Source organism: Neolamprologus multifasciatus, chromosome 5 (assembly GCF_963576455.1).
Source record: "Neolamprologus multifasciatus chromosome 5, fNeoMul1.2, whole genome shotgun sequence".
Taxonomy (NCBI): Eukaryota; Metazoa; Chordata; class Actinopteri; order Cichliformes; family Cichlidae; genus Neolamprologus; species Neolamprologus multifasciatus.
In genome coordinates, this window is record NC_140443.1 from 7,328,692 (window position 1) to 7,345,948 (window position 17,257).

General features: G+C 38.5%; 1 protein-coding gene and 2 long non-coding RNA genes across 5 annotated transcripts in view; 2 read left to right on the plus strand and 1 right to left on the minus strand.

The window, feature by feature from the left end:
- LOC146517967 (uncharacterized) overlaps positions 1–14,002 on the plus strand; it is a 36,910-nt gene extending 22,908 nt beyond the window's left edge. Inside the window, exons 2-3 of the long non-coding RNA XR_014873996.1 lie at positions 27–6,922; positions 7,332–14,002. This is a non-coding gene — a long non-coding RNA (uncharacterized LOC146517967). The remainder of the gene's footprint in view (positions 1–26; positions 6,923–7,331) is intronic.
- Positions 1–17,257, plus strand: part of LOC146517965 (solute carrier family 12 member 5-like) — a 183,809-nt gene that overhangs the window by 44,329 nt on the left and 122,223 nt on the right. The gene's annotated exons all lie outside the window — the stretch shown is intronic.
- On the minus strand, positions 14,336–15,520 carry LOC146517968 (uncharacterized). Its single transcript, XR_014873999.1, has 2 exons — positions 15,188–15,520; positions 14,336–14,601 (listed from the first exon to the last, which is right to left on the minus strand). It is a non-coding gene; the product is annotated as an uncharacterized LOC146517968 (long non-coding RNA).

Sequence of the window (17,257 nt, forward strand, 5' to 3'; positions counted from 1 at the left end):
AAGGTTGTCACTGCAACTGCATACAGAATAGAGTATGCAGTTGCAGTGACAACCTTTGAGGACATGTTTACAGAAAAGCAATCCGGAGACATGATGTCATTCCAATGAGTTCCTGATTCCTCATCAAATAAACAGAGCCGCCTGCGAGAACCAGGTCCTGCTTATTACTGGTGGTTATGATTCAGTCTCACAAAACACTTAAAGAGACAATGAGGTGTTCCTTAAGCACATTTACCAGCTATTGCAACAGTTTTGTTTATTTCCCCATTCAAGCCCATCTCCCCTCAAGGTAGCACAGTTAATAATTTATAAGACCAAAGAAGTGACTTCATTACAACATCCATATAAGCTTAAAACGTTCTCTGCTTAAGATAGTTGTGCTATTTCTGAGCCTCTGCAGAACATGACCTGCTGCAAACCAGTTTTTCTTCACTTTCTGATTGTATTCACAAGGATGGCTTGTGCATCACAACAATAAAGAATAATAGTAGTTGAATCCTTATTAATCATGAATTTCAATGCATATTCTCTATTCTCTAATATTAAGAACCTGATATAGCTTTAATCTGATGTCCTTCCAGCCAAATGTCACCACCCAGTTTGCACTATTTCTCAGATTGCTCTGAATAGGGGTCTGTGACAAAATGTAACTATGTATTATTAAAAGGTGAGAAATGACTCTGCCCTAAGATGAGTCTTACATAACGAAGGCTCTTAGCAGAAGGGTATAACTACATGAGACAAGCCCTTGCAGTAGAATTGTAATGCATAAACAGATAATGCAGCTTGTGGTTTTTTTTTTGTGAAATCCTGTAAATTAAAGCTCAAAGTCTGCACTTTAATCATATCTTGATTGTATAATTTAAAACCCACTGTGGTGGCACACTGAAACAAAAATGCAAAAATTATGCAATTGTCCAAGAACCTCTGGACCTGACTGTAGGTTGTTAAAGAAAAATTAAAAGATAAAAGCGTTATCTCGGGCATGCCCACTGTTATTGCTGCAGCTTTCCTCTTTCTTTTTCATGGTTGCACATCAATATTGTTTAGACCAAAGCCTTGGCTAAACCTCTCCGTGTTTCTCATGCAGGGTCTACATTATTTTTTTTTACTCAGCCACATCACACATGTCTGAGAGATGCAGATAAGCTTGCATTTTAATAAATCCAGCTGTCTTTACAGGCTGTGCAACAGCTCGTGTTTTACTCATGCTATTTGGCTGTAAACACAACCCAATGTGCATTTTTATGGCATATTTTATGTGCGTTGCTGCAGTGATCGTGTATTGAACTCTGAGCGTTTCAAAGGAGCATGTGACATACTGCTCAATACTGCGCCTAAACACATACTGTGCAGTTGCTGCTGCACCTGCTAACATTCTGCTCACTCTGTGCCTGCTGTGTAGACTCCACTTAATTGATCCTTTAAAAGAAATACATAATGACTGGGCAATTTAAATGCTATAATTTTACAAGGGGGAATTGTATAACCTGACTGCTATGTTATCAGACTTTTTGTTGAAGAACAGTTACATACTTTGAATCATATATAATAAAAATACTATATATAAATACTATAAATATTTATTTTATTTTAATACATGCATCTAAGTTCATTTTACCATCTGCACAAATCTGTGCAAAGCGACATGCTGTTAAAATGCTCCACCAAGTCCACCACAAATAAAGCGTCCGAATTGTTTATTTCTATACTGCGAACAGAAACCTTTTCTTTGTGTAACCTCAAATGCTACCCTTAATGTAAAAATAAACTACTGTGAGAGAAAAAAAAAACAAGCTATTTGCTAGCAAGACCAGACAGTTTGTTTTGCTGTCAACACCATGATTGTGATTGGCGAAAAACACCATCACTGAGCTGAACGGTCTAATGTCAGACTGATTGTGGGTATAAAAATGACTGTATGAGGATCAAAGTTACAGTTCTGACCTGCAAAGTATGGCAAAGGAGAAGAAAAGCCGCCTTAAAGGCTAAACCCAGGAATGAAGTTGTCCTGAGCTTAATTTGATATGTGAAATCAGAATCAAAGCATCAAAGGTGTGAACTTGTTTTTTAATTACATTACGCTCTCTCATGGTACAAAAACACCCTCCAAGATGTGATAGACACCGACATAACAAGGTAAGGTCTCTTGTGCCTTTTCTCTCTCTCTTTGTTAACACTTACTCTATGACATCATCTTATTTTTATTTTCCATTTGTTTCACCCTCTTCCTGTCCACTATACTGAATAATAATTTCTACTATCTTTCGCTGCGTTGCTCTCTCCACTTCTGTCTTACCTTGTTTCTTCTTCTTCTTTCTCCCTCTCTGATGTCCTTTCCACCTGCCCCAAACACTTAACATTATTTTACCTTCTCTTCATCTGGCTTCCATCACTTGATCTGTCACCTCGGTCTGCTGCCTCCAATCTCACTACTCGCCTTCCCAGCTGACTCAGCAGCTGGTTTCTGAGCTTGTACCAGTTTGTGTGTCAGGTGGGAACAGGTGACACCACAGGGCACACACTGACCTCACTGTGTCACTTTCACTCCAGCTCACTTCAGGTTTGTTTGAGATGCTGCTTCTCTCCTTGAGGCTGCTTTAAAGCTTGTATGTGCTACTTGAAAAAAGTGAAAAAAGCTACCTAGAGGCACTCCGACTGGGGTTTCGGCTACTGTAAGACTTATTGAATTGCTGTTTTTCAGTATATCTCACTGTGTAATATTTCCTTAGATTGTGGCATTTGGAGTTCAATGGGCTTTTGAGGAGATAATGGTAGACTTAAATTAAAACACATTAATTCCAACAGATTCAAAAAAATGTGTTTGTTTCTTTTAATCAAAGCTAGAAATTATCTCTTATAACGAGATAAAGATAAATGTTTAGTTTACACCCAAAGTACTATTCAAATCTAGAATCTCTAAAGAATTAATTTCTGTCTGTCTCGGCATCTCTTTTTAATTTATTGATACTCATTTTCACAGGACTGTATGCAGACCTGTGGAAAAACTATGTATACCCCATGATTCAAAAGCTTCTAGAGGCATCTTTAGCAGCAATAACCTGATATAATAATTTTCTGTATGACTTTATCAGTCTCTCACATTGAGAATTGGGAATTTTTACCTACTCTTCTTTACAGTGTTGCCTCAGGTTTGCTGGTTGCCTCAGGTTTGCTGGTACTCATTCATGGACAGCTCTCTTATGATCCTGCTACAGCATTTAAATCAGGTTTAGATCTGAAGTGAGACAGGGTCACAACAGTAGCTTATTTCTTTTCTTTTTCAGCTTTTCTGTGTTTGGGGTTATTTTACCTTTGCCTTTTGACTCTTGACTCCATGCATCATGTCACTACATGCGAAAAGCTATCAGTTGAAAAAGGCAGTCATATCAAACTTCAAACTAGAGCGAGAAATATAATTTGATCTATAGATCGGTTGTAGTATTGGATAATTAGTATTTTGATCACTAAAGCAGCCAGATATTTGATATTTCAGCCTTTAAAATATGACATAGTGTATTAACTATAATTCATTATAGCAAACTAAATATCTTGACTAATTATCTGTCATTTTCCTGCGTTCATATAATGTACATTTGTCCTGGCTTTGTATATTTTTTTTAGGCTATATTTTTGTAACCACCAATATAGGTTCGTCTTTTGCTCACTTCACATGCCTCTGCATTTGGGTCCTCTCTTAATCAAACCCCAACTAACAGAATAAAAAGAAAACATCTTGAATGTTTCATATCATGTAAAATATAAAGTTGTTGTTCTTTGCAGCCTTGAAGGTATTTATGCAAGTTAAATCTTTCAAGTTATAACAATGTGTGAATGAGATCAACTTAAATGCAAGTGGCAAAGTATTCAGTCAGCCAAACAGCAAAACAACCTCTTGAGACAGATGACAGCTGCACAGAATACTGCACTGTTTCACGTTCTGTTTTCTGGAAATCTTTGCAGTAAATTACAAAGTCACAAGAGCAGAGCTAGAGAAATCCCTTCTCCTCCATTCTAGATGTCCAATAACTCTGAGGCAAGTGGGTAAGATGTGCTGTAGATGGACTCGCTTTGTGTGTGTGTGTGCGTGTGTGTGCGTGCGTCTTCCAAAGATGCCAGAGTTAATCAACAGAAGGGAATTGAATGCCTTTCTGCATTCCTGCTCCAGTGGGCAGTTAAAATTATAGCATTTAGATTCAGAAGCAGATATTCTCAGTTAGCTCTGGCTAGATCTACACCCTGCCTGTGAAAACTTTGGCATCACTTTATCAGCAAGAAGCTTTAATTTGTAGATGTACTTCACTTCACTTCACTACACTACACTTGATGTAAAACACAAATTCCTCGGGTGTCTCTTGCTCCATTTCAGTTTTCGTTACGTGTGTTATTTTTCTGTGAATCGCAGATCCCAGAAAATTTAACAAGACCACACTGTGAATTTACAGCTTTAGGCTGCAGATATAATAGTGATGGATGATGGAGTTTTGTGCAGGTTTTGTCCCCTGCAGCTGACAGGGATTTAAATTGTTTAGAAATGAGTTTCACAGAACAAATCTTACTTACTTACCATACACTCATTGTCCACTCATTCAAAACTAAGCTAGTAGTTGTGTTTATATGAAGAAATGTTTCATTATGATGAGGTCAGTTGTTTATATGCACTTTGATTTTATACAGTCTATAATGCATTTAATGGTGTTTGCGTGTGTGCATACAGCTAATCGGAATATGGCAATACCAAAAGTGATGAATATGACATGCTGTCTTTGACATTCAGTGTCAGAATGAGAGAATCTATCTATTATATTAAAATAAGCTCTTTACAGAGGACCACTTTAGCTCAGGAGCTGCAAGAACAGAAGCGTATCCATGTGGTCAGGACAGAGGGCAGCTAGAAGAGGATCAGGTTAAATCTTTCTTTTCTTTTTTTTTTTTTTTGCCTGTCCCGTTTGGATCTTTAGACATCAGAATTGTTGTCTGAAGGCCAGGAAAGATGCCAAGTGGATTTACTTTACTAAGTGGATCATCATGGCCTTGCCATATTGGTCCATTTGATTGACCTTTATTATAATTATATATTCATTTTATTTTTGTTTTTTAAAGACAGAACAGACATGACTGGGGGATAGGACAGGGAAAAAGAATGAAAGAAAGAGAGGGAGAGAAAGAAAAATAGAGGGGAGAAGAGATGGTGAGAAAGGGGGAAGAAAAAAAAGAAAAACAAACAAAACACCTGGATCACCTGTATGGAGATAAAAAACCAGAAGAGAAAACAAACAACAAAGAGCAACATAATAAAAACAACACCATCACAATAAACTAGCTAGCAATAGATAACAGTAGATACTTTTTTAATTTCACCTGTTGAGAATGAAAAAAGAAAACAAGCAGAAGAAAACGAGAGCAATAGAATAAACAACATCACGATGATATATGGGAATATAACTGTAAATACTAAATATTAAACATTATTGTGCAGCACGTAAGATTGACAGCGCACAGTGTGCTTTGAGCCAAAAAGGGTGTCGTTTGTGTGTGTGAGCACCCGTGTGTACACCTGTGAGCATGAGCGCGCTTGTTTTTAAAAGGTTCCTTCATGTAATGATCTGCTAGAGGGTGTGGGGAGCCACAGCCCCGTCCACCAGGGCATGAAGCAGGTATGGAGGAGATCAAAACTCCAGACATCCAGAGGCCCTCGGAACACAAGAGACCAAGGAAGACCAACACAGGGGCAGCCGCGCCACTATCCCGAAAGAGCTGACGAGAGTCCCAGATGAGGGGTCACTCAGCAGCCCCAGAGCAGAAGCCAGGGGGGGTGAGCTCCGCCGGCAGCCAGCTGTGCCAGAGTGACCGAGCCCCAGGCCAAGAGGCCGAGGGCACCCCACCCCCGAAGTGGCCCGAGCGAGCCCCAGGCTCCAGGCCCCGACAAGCAGGGATCAGGTTAAATCTTTTACATAGTAAAAGAAGACATTACTGTCTTTCATCCTGTCCTTAAGTACAGTGCAAGTGTTTGTGGCTTTTTTATTCTTATGCAACTGAAAGATAAATATTTAAACATTTCACAAGTGTTTTTATATAATATTTCTCTCTATGCTTTCTCCAAAAAAAAATGTTTGACATTACCTCATCGATATCAGTGGACTCCAGTGGCACACTATAACATAAAATGATCCATGTCCTTGATGCAGTCTTAATTCTATCAGCCCTGGGACAAGCTATAATCTCATTATCTGTTGTTAACAGAGTCGGGGTTGGAGGGGTGTCTGTAGTGATGGGGATCTACCTCAGGGCAGATTACCTCTCCATTATCCACTCAGAATTGGACATTGTCACCTATCAAAAGCCAGAGGTGTCAATTGATCCAATCATGATTGCCAACTAATTATGGACGCCTTTCCTCAGTGGTCCATGGAGCTTCACAGTAGAGCAATGCTATGGATTTGCTGCTTTAAGGGTCACGTTGTTTTCACGTTGTCATTTTAAACATCGATATAATAAAATCAATTGCCACAGTTTGAATTGTGTGTGATGGGCCAGTAACTGAAAAGTTTGAATGAAGCAGATATTACTAGTAAAGGTTGAAGACTGTGCCATGCGCAGGTGTTGCATGGCGAGTCGGTATTGGAGAGCCTTATGAGTGCAGTCGACCGTCCAATTTGGTTAGTGGTGGCAGCCTTGGCTGTTTTTAACTCGGTTACTGCTTTTTTTTCTTTGTAAAAATGTTTATAAATTTATGTTTATTATAAAGCCATTAGATTTCAATGTAGATTCAGTGTAAGAGTCTTGATGTATTCTAGAATTCACAAACAAGCCAATAAAAATGGGAGTAACTTGTATTTTGCTTTTTATATTTGCATCTTCTTAAACTCCGTAATAATAAGTGATAGATGATGATCATATTTTTTGATCATCCACTCAATAGGTTTGTAGCGACTTCCACAGGCGCTAGAGGCCAGGGATGGAGCCTGCCTATTTGCCTGACGCGCTGTCAACTTTACGCAATAATGCGAGAGGTGGAATTGTTTGCTTGTTTATTAAAGTGCTTTGAGAGTTTACAGAGTAATGTGATCATCTCGCAATTTGGACTCTTACAACGTCACAGGCTCTAATGTAACAAGGCGAAACATGTTGTGCAGCGGTCAACAAAAACTACAGCTACCCAGCCCTCTTCTCTGTCAAAATCAAAACCAGTGAATGACAGACTGACAACGCCCTCTTAATGTCACCGCTAGCACCCACGTGACTCCCATTACACATCACCATAGCAACCAAACAAATGAAAACCCAGTGATCATCAAAAATTCAATACATTCAATTATGGCTCCTACAAGGTTTACATACCACTGTAACCCATGACTTCCTCCAACAAACAGCGGGTAATTCTATTTCCATTAAACATTGAACAAATTTGTCAAAATAGTGTGTCATTGTCAGTATTATGTGATTATAACATTAAAAAAAGATCATATTTTATCCTGTCTTTTTTCTGTTGTAAGGAAAATTCAAAACATTGCCTTCTACTATCACAACTCACTTAAATGACTAACAGAAACATAATGTAATCAAGAGCTGTTGTCAAGGAGAAATTTAAAATCCTCTTGTTTTGTAAAACCATTTTCTGCAGTATGACCCATATCCCTCTTTAACTGAGCTATCACATAAAGCTTTAAATAGTCTTTGCTTCCTATATATATATATATATATATATGATGTGTGAGCAGGACTAGTTTATTTTTGGAGACTTTCTAGCCTTTACAGTTCCCTACCATTGCCATCGATCTCCCAAAGAAGCCAAAGTGGAGAAATGACACACTCATTGCATGTGAGAAGGAGCTAAGCACAGCATGGATTACAGCAGAACAGGGAGAGCACCTGCTGACCCAAAAGAAGTCAGCCTAGGCAAAAGACTGTTTCATGTGTTGTCCAAGCAGGAGGCAAAGAAACATCAAACAAAAGAACTACACGAACCTTAGTTCACTAACCTCTGGTAATTTCATTTTTCAAAAGAGTGTAGAAAAAAAGAAATCAAAGATGCCACAGATGCATGAAAATATGATTAGAAAGAATAGTAACTGAGAAGAGTTCAAGTCCACTGCTCCCAGTGGTCATTTTTGGTGTACTTGTCAACTTGCTGTTTCTTTTACACGCTTGAATCTACCGTGAAGACTGTATGTACCCTGGATAAAAGTGACAGTCTTCAAAGTGCTATTTCAGTATCAGCTCATATTTTTAACAGAGACACAAGACAGGGGGTATCTTACTAGTGTTGCTGACAGTTTACGTCACTGTAATCTTCTGCCATGACTAAGAATTCTTGAGTGGTCATACATTGCATATTATGCATTATGCATTTTCTGGCTGTTCGAATGTTAACCTCATATAGCTGCTGAGTACCAGCCTAATAATGAAGTTCATGTGTCCACACTTGATGCAGACTGTCTGCAGATTGGTGGTTAGAATAGAGAACGTAATGTACCGCCTATTCAGTGCCTGACTGCCTACCCCACACCCACACTCCACACACGCTCCCAGAATTTCTGGTGAAAATGTAATTTAGTACCAACTAGCCTATCTGTGTAGTGTAGCAGAGCAGACAGAAATAGCAACAAAGGTCAATGTAGCATAAAATTGACATCAGATTGCATAATGCGGAAACTGTAATGAGGTGATCTTTTTCGAGGAACGCTGTGATTTTTTTTTCCCTTTTCTTTTTAAACAGACTAGAGAAGGAAAAGGAGGATGCATATTTAAAGGGATAACGCAGGCATGACCCCTCTTTTAATAAACTCTATAAAAGTATACACTTTTAGTTTTACATTCCACAAAATAATTTATTTTGCAGAATGAGCTACATTTTCTTAGTTCTGGTTATAAAATATATTCTCTCTTAATTGCTGACCTGCTTGTGTGTTCCCCAAGTTTGTACAGCTGGTTGATTAACGATGGCCTTTTGTGAGCTCACCTAATCTGGAGCTCATATCCCGTGGCCCTTTATGAGAAATAGTGCATCATAAACCAGGCTGCAGCCGCACCTGGTGGCTAAACATGTACGGCTGGATACTATTATATCATCGTATAATTATTTTTGACCGCATATGACATAAAACAAACACAAAAACCTCTCCTCAACCACAAAACACATCTGTTGCTTGCAGTGAATCCACCACTATGTTTTAATTGATATATACTTTACCACATCTACCACTGAATGCAAACATACCTATGTGGTGAGCCGTTGTAGAAATAATTAGTCAAGCAGCTTAGGAAGTTTTTAAGGGCAGCTATACTTTCAGATCCAGCAGGCATGAAGCAGCATTAGGATTTGCTTTGCACATTTTTGGCAGACAAAAGGCTCACACTGTCCCTTTGGCCTTGTTTTAGTGCTTATGTAGCTTCAAATTGAGTTACTGTGGGGGTTAATTAGAGCATTCAGAATTATTAAAGAGAGTGTACATGTTGTGTGGAAAAACTTCTCTTTGTTCTGCATGTAGCAGTTGGATTGGAAAGTATGAAACCTTTGATATTGTACTCTGACCATTAACCAGTGATGTGTACAAAATATATACTGTTGTTTTGTTTAGTTTTCCACCTTTCATTGTTTTACATTATTGAAAAATCTGTCTATGTCTAAGGTTTTTTCTGTTTTGATTTTACTTAATACTTTGGGGAAAATGACATTTTTAAGGAAATCTTCCTAATTTGTCTTTATTGAAAAATAGCCTTGTTTGATAAATCAAATCTCAGCAGAGGTTTTCTTTGTATATTTTATAAATGTATACATAACAGCCATGCTTCTAAGTGAAAAGACATAAAATTGAAAGATTTTCAAATAATATAAACCCTGTTAGTTAAGCATGTTGAGTTTACATGTAGTGAAAACATAATTTATAAATTTGCTATATTTACCTGAAAATGGTACTTCTTAATTATCTTACAATGCCAGAGAGAATCTTTGAAGTGAAGTTAGGTATTTATGGCTCAGTAAATGACAGTCTCAATTTAATACTGTTTCTCAATGTATAGATGTAAGAATTTGCAAAAGCAGTGATATTACCACCTACTAAAGAGCAACAAGCAAGTGTCCCTATAAACTCATTGGTCACTTTATTAAGTACACATTGCTTGTACCTTGTTGGACTGGACCCCTTTTGCTTTCCTGCCTTAATTGCTCATGGCACAAATTAGACAACGTGCTAGAAACAACGTTTTTGGTCCACGTTGATAAGATGGCATCACACAGTTACTGCAGATTCATCAGCAGCACATACATGATACAGATCTCTTGTTCCACTGCTTCCCAGAGGTACTTTATTGGATAGAATTCTGATGACTGTTGAGACCATTTGAGAACTTACTGTTTGGGAAGCAGCCATCAGAAGATGTGTACACTGTGGTCATAAAAGGGTGGACATGGACAGGAACAACACTCCGACAGGCTGTGACATTTGAACAATGCTCAGTTGGTTCTGAGGATCTCCAAGAAGCGTACCAAGAAAAGCCCCCACTGTTAACCTACGACCACCATCAACCTGAAGTGTTCATTAAGGCAGGATGTATCCATGCTTTTATGGAATGGGGGTAGTCCAGAAAACAAATCAGAAAAAAATGGATTGAAAGAGGGGATTTTCGTACTACTTTCACTTTCTGTGTTTTCCCCCAATCCACTGCATTTAATTTCCAGAAATTTACCAAATGTAGCTGCCAACTCCTCACTAAAGATAATCCCTCTGATCATGATTCTGTGGAGACTGAACTAAACATCAGTATATCTTACACTGGATAAATCGCCCCCGTCCCTTCTCAGTCAAGTGTCTCCTCTCTGACAAACAGATGTTCTCTGCTCTAAAGCAGCTTACAAGACAGCATATTGCTCCACAGAAGACATGCCTACAGTACCTTGGTGTTTTTAACACGATGCACCAGCATGTTGATTTACTCTTTACTCTGTTACTCTTGCCTTGTATTTAGTTACCCCCTCCCCGTTCTGTTAGTTTGATTCTATTCACCTGTGCCTTGTTTTGCCTCGCCCTGATTACCTAATCTGTCTATTTAAACTGTCAGTCTGCTTGTGTTGGATGTGGCGTTTAGTGTGAAGCAGGATTTTGGCATGATGGCGGAAAGAACCTATTATGTCCAAGTTGTTAAACTGCACCTAAAAGTACCACGTGCGTGTTTTCATTTGGTGATTTAGAAGCTGTATAAAATGTTGTTGCTATATTTGATTCTGATGTGCTGTTTAGTCTCTATTACACTGCGGGAACTGCAACTACTGGACCACAGAATGAGCATCAATAATACCTGTTCAATCAATAAAATTAATTTTATCAGGCCTTGGGACAGTAACTTTAAATATTTAAATTAATATGGTTTAAAGTTTCGATGGTCTAATGTGCAGCCATCACCTAAAAAGTAAACAGGAGTACTGGGAGTGCACCCGGGTATACAGAAAAAATTATCTGCAACTAAAATGTTTATTTTATCGCTCTGTGGGCTAAATCACCAGATTAAAGATTTGCTGCAGCCAGTGGCGATCCTAGCCAGTTTGGCACCCTGGGCGAACACTCCCTCTGGCGTCCCCCCCCCCCCCACACACACACACACACACAAAACATATTAAGGATTGTACATTAACATAAAATTGTTGTGTCCGCACACACACACATATGAAGAGAGAGAGAGTATGCATAGTATGCAAACGGCTACCAAACAGCCATCATAATCCGTCATACAATGAGAACAGGACGAATCAACAATTGACAATGACTAATTAATATTAAAATCTGTAACATAATGTATTGTTTGGAGTTTAGTCTGTTACTGTTGCTATTTTTACCATTTCTTCTTCCCCTTTCGACAGCTTGTGTGTGAGACTTTAAATCATCAAACTGTAAATTTTAAATTGATATTGATCCCTTTACCCCTGGTCCTAAAGTGTATATTTATTTTCTTACTCTTCTTACATATATTTTTTGTTTACTTGCACTGCTGTAACTGGAGCCTTGTCGTCTCGTCTCTCTATGGACTGTATGTAGCGGAGATGACAATAAAGTTTACTTTGACTTCAGCAGCAAGCAGGCGACCGAGGGCTCTCGCGCTCACTTTTTGTGTATAGAATTTTGAAAAAACATCGGTGAAAATTATAAGTCTGTATTATAATGTCTGGTGTTTTCGTGTTTGTTGGTTTATTTTCATTTTGTTTTACTTTGCGAGATGGTTATTAGATGCTGCTCCAGCCGGTCAGAAAATCCTCCGCCGCCCCGCCCTCTCCTCTCTGCGCCGCAAGCAGCAGGCGCACCTCGCAAACGAAGGGCGTCCTTACTCCCAGCAAATGGGCGATAGAAAACCGATCGGTGCCTGTACCATTCCCAATGTGCGCTGGCTGACGTCGGGGCAGCATGAGTACGAGCATTTTTTTATTTTTTATTTTTTGCCGATACCCGTGATGTTGTGCCAAAAAGTGATTTCCAATGTTTCTGTGTTTTTTTTTCTGTGTAATATCTTTACGTATGTTCGTAAATACACTTCGGTGAATAGGGTTTATAAAGGGGTTATATAGAGAATTAAAAATTATCCGTTTTTCAAGTATCTTTACAACTCTGTGTTATTGTACTTACATTATAACCAATCCGGTCCTTTATCCCCACTTAAAATATTTTTACAGAACTATTGTAATATTTGCTGCCATTTCTGCTGTCCTCTTGGCCCACTTACTCTTACAAAAGACATTTTTAATGTTAATGAGATTTTTTTTAACTGCATAAATAAAGGTTATATAAAAGTCGCTGCCAAAAACTGATTGCGGCTTCTACCTTGTTACACGAATGTTGTTTGTGGCTCAAGATGACTTTATGTCATCCATAAGCGATGCATTTGACATCTGTTTCACATATTATAGCCCAACAAGTTACTTATAGCAGTTTAAATACAAGCAATCAGTTTTTGGCAAATACCGGAAATCAGTTTTTGGCAGACAATCACTTTTTGGCACAACACCGGCCCCCACCATGATGCCGCCCCGGGCAACCGCCCGTGTCACCCGTATCCGCTACTGGCTGCAGCCTTCCATTTGTCCTTTTTGTAACCATATTGCATTTACTGTTAGATTTTTTTATGTTTTTTAAGGATCGTGTTCTGTGGTGGAAAAATCATATGACCTGTGAAAAAGACCCTTTTACATTGGTTAAATGCTGCCAAGATCACCCCTTTCATGTGAATGAGCAGGAGAAACCCTGAGATGGCTTCACAAGTTCTGCCAAATTTTTCTTGACTTCATTTTTTTCTTTTTTTCTTTTTTTTTAAAGAGCTTTTCCCTTAGGAGCCTGATGAGGTGCTTCCCATATTCCCTTGCCAGTGTGATTGTTGCATGTTTTGCCTCCTCCTGGAGGATCTACTTAGCATATTTAATAATGGTATCACTGGGGTCCTTTTTTACAGTGAAGTTTAGAATATGGGCAATACAGAGGGAGCTGCAGTCCCCTACCACAGGCAGTTATATTGGATGCTCCATCAGTTACAAGGCACATGTGATGTTATTCCCCATTTCTCCCTGAGGGATCACAAAAGCTAAATTTATTTCTATGTGTGTCCATTAAAGCTGACTGGATACTGGAATGTTTCCCATCCACAGAATGGCAGATCACAACCAGGCATCCATGTTAATGGATGTCCACATATCTGCTGTTACCTTAATTGTTTCTACATTGGCTTTCCTTTTCTCAACCTGGAATTTTTTCCCACAACCACTGCCTTCACAGCCTAAAGGATGGGAAGAAAATGTAAAAAAACAAAAACAAAAAACACACACAAAAAAAACCAGGTTCGATCCAGTTTTGATACAAATTCCTTATATCCTGTGCCCTCCAATATGCTGAGATGCTATTTGTCTTTGATAATCATTAATACCAAGGTCTCATCCGGGTCCTTCTTTCTGGTCACTAGTCAGTCTTTTTTATAATGTAGTATAGTAATAATAGATTATGGTATTATACTATTATTATTGACAGAACTACACAGCAAATCCAGCATGTCCAAATTAACACTGTCAGATTTGATTTCAACACTTTTAAAGTGTCTATATGGGTCCACACCAGAGAGTGTTAATTTAACTCTTTTTGGAGAGTTGGTATGTTAACTCTGATTTAGTGTTAAACACCAAATCTCTCTGGAGTTGATAATTTAACACTTGGTGTTAAGAGTTTATATATTAACTCTCAAAGAGTATTTTAGTTTAACTACGTAAGAGTTATCTTCTAATTAATTCTAAAAAGCGGGAATTTTACTGTTCTGAACTTCTAGAAATTTCTTTTGGAAATAAACATTTACTAAAAAGACGCACTGGTTTTTGAAAAACATTTATTCTGAACTGTGCACCACAATTTCAAAACATTTTCTGAAAGATGTAACAGTGTACATGTTCTCACTTTCATTAGAATTTCGTTTATCAAAAGGTCTGACATAGGTGAGCTGGTAAATGCAAATAACAGCATTCTCATCACTTATTTCAATAAATACAAAATACAATACGCATGTCCTTCATTCATCACTTTGTGGAACTTCAACGCACTTCTGCTCTCCCCCATATTCCATCTTCACAAGCATATCCTATGTGGAGATTGACTAAAAATTAGTTGACACTAATTAATGGCACAAATCAATTGAAGCACAGTAAAAAAAACAAACAAACAAAGGAATCCTTTTTGAGCCATTACTTGTGTAAAGTATTTTCCCAAAAGACAAGGACACAGACAACAGGTAATACTGAACTAAATGTAAAACCTCAACCTTTTTCATTTTTACCTAAACCGTGTGCACAAAACTCTGGAGGGATCTAAATGCTAACGTAGAACTCAGTCGGGACTCGGGACGTCTGCTACTGCTGTTTGCTCGTTTTTTATGGGAGATCGTTTTTAGGCTTCAAGTAGCACCATTATACCAACATTTCACATTCTAGACATTGTTTTAAGTGTATTTGACCAAGAAATTTGACTGAAAATTCACATTCAAGCTTTTTTTCAAGGCTGTGGTATTTGCCCGCAAACAATACCTTTCAGCTAGCTAAAACAGAATATTATGCTATCAGCGAGCAACATGGCTAATGCCTTTCACACAGCTTTGTCTCAACTCCAAAGAGCCACAGAAGTAAAAGCTAATAACAATAATTGAAACAATCTTTGAAAACATGACTTACCAAGCATGGCAAACAACTCAAATATGTAGAGCAAAATGTTCTGAAACGGCTTCACTTCAGCTTCGATTGGAGCCGTGCTGGGGGCGGAGTCTGTGAATTTACTCTATTGGTGTCATAGCCCCTGTAGGAGTTCAGAGTTAAGAGGTCAAGAGTTAATGTTTCCATTGTAACACCTCCAGATTTGAAATAGAAACACTCATTTTTAACACTCGATTTTAACTACTATCATTTTACACCTCAGAGTTACATTAAAAGAATGTGACTCTACTTAGAGTAAAATGAACTCTAAGACTACTAACACCAAAACATTTAACACTTTTGAATTTGCTGTGTAGTATTAGTATTAGTTCTGTCAATTCCATTATTATAGTTGATAACAAAATGCAGATGTGTCACCCACACCAACAAATTGACAACAGTAAGCTACAGAGTTGATCGATTGCAATAGATGTGTATTCATAAATTGTGCCAGTACTCGAACCACTTCCTGAACCAGCGAGACGTCGAACATCAGTGACAACACTTGAAAACACAAGAGTCGATACGTGCTTCACTAAGCGCTTCCAGGATTTCCCAACGTTCGGAAGCATCGGTGCGGTTTGACCAATTACTGGTGTTTAGCCTTTCTCAGGTTACTTCTAATGGGCTTTATGATTTTATTTTGAATTTTTCCACCTTCCAATTAAAGGTGTGTTTTCAGTTTATTCAGTCTGTCTTTAGTCTGCATTTGGGTCATAATCCTGCATTTTATGACACATTGCATACAAAACCTATAACAGAAGCAAAGTTATGTGCAAATTAACCAAAGAGTTGATTGTCTCTGTATTTTGGTTTGACCGCACTGACACTGATCACAGTGGGGAGGACAAAATATGGAGAGCCATGTTTGTAAATGAGGCCCTCATTACTTTCTGTTCTCATTCAGGCCAGTGTTCCCCACTCCTCCTCTTTGTCGTCTTCTCTCACTTCATTTTTCTCTCTCTGTTGCTCCATCTCTTTTCTTTAGAGAAAATAAAACTGGGTCACAGCTTTCTTCCTCCTGCTCCTCCACCTCCTCAGTGGCTTTAATGGAATAAATAGAAAAAAAGAGGCTGAGTTAATGCAGTGCTGGTGGATGTATGGATGCAGTAAAGCTATGGTGCTCTACACACACACGAGAGATGTAATCCCAGACGCTTAAAATATATCTCTGCTCTCTCAGAGCGTCTTATCCACTATTGTCTGCCTTTTTTTTCTCCCTGTACAAGGTGCATCTCACCACTGCTTTTCCTCCTGCTACGTCTTTATCTAACACTTCAGAGGTTCCAGCATGGACTGCCTACCGCCACAGCTCAATAGTCCTGTCAAGCTCACCTTTTTAATGTGGGAAGATGTCAGTCTTCCTTCGCTCTCTCGCACACATACAAAGGATCAGCTACTTATATATGCTACAATATCTTCAACAGCGGTGGAATCAGCATAACAGTACTGCCATAATATTAAGTGTTGGGCATAGCAATGATGTCTTATGATGTCTTAGTACATCGTAACACAACTGATGCTAAAGTATGAATGATTCAAAGCATCTGACCATTATAGATCAGCATCACTGTCACCTGGTTTATTTGGGATTAAACGCAAGTTCCTGTTAGAAGGAATAGCTTAGATTTATCAACAATTTCATCATCATTGAAGTATTCTCAAGATATGCAAGAATTTAAACATCTCGTTCATTTATGTTTATCCAACTACAAGTAAATATCAGTGCATATTTATGCATACAGACTAAATTAACTTTAATGTCCTCTGTATACAGAGTGTTGATGACCTCAGTATTTTTCAGTGTTTTTCCCTGAGAGCCAGAGGCTGCTGTGAAAGGATTAGGCGATTAGAAAGACAACACTCTGAGATCGGCTGGCAGGCTTCATCAGATAAACATGTTTAGAGCAAACAAAAGTGTCGTAACATTGCCGGACCACTTTGATCCCCTCGTACTTCCTGCCAAGGCTACAAGAATCTCGCTTACATCTTCAGATGCCTGTCTCACTATCAAAGCCTTGTCAGATGCGGGGGCTCGTTTCTCAGGACTGC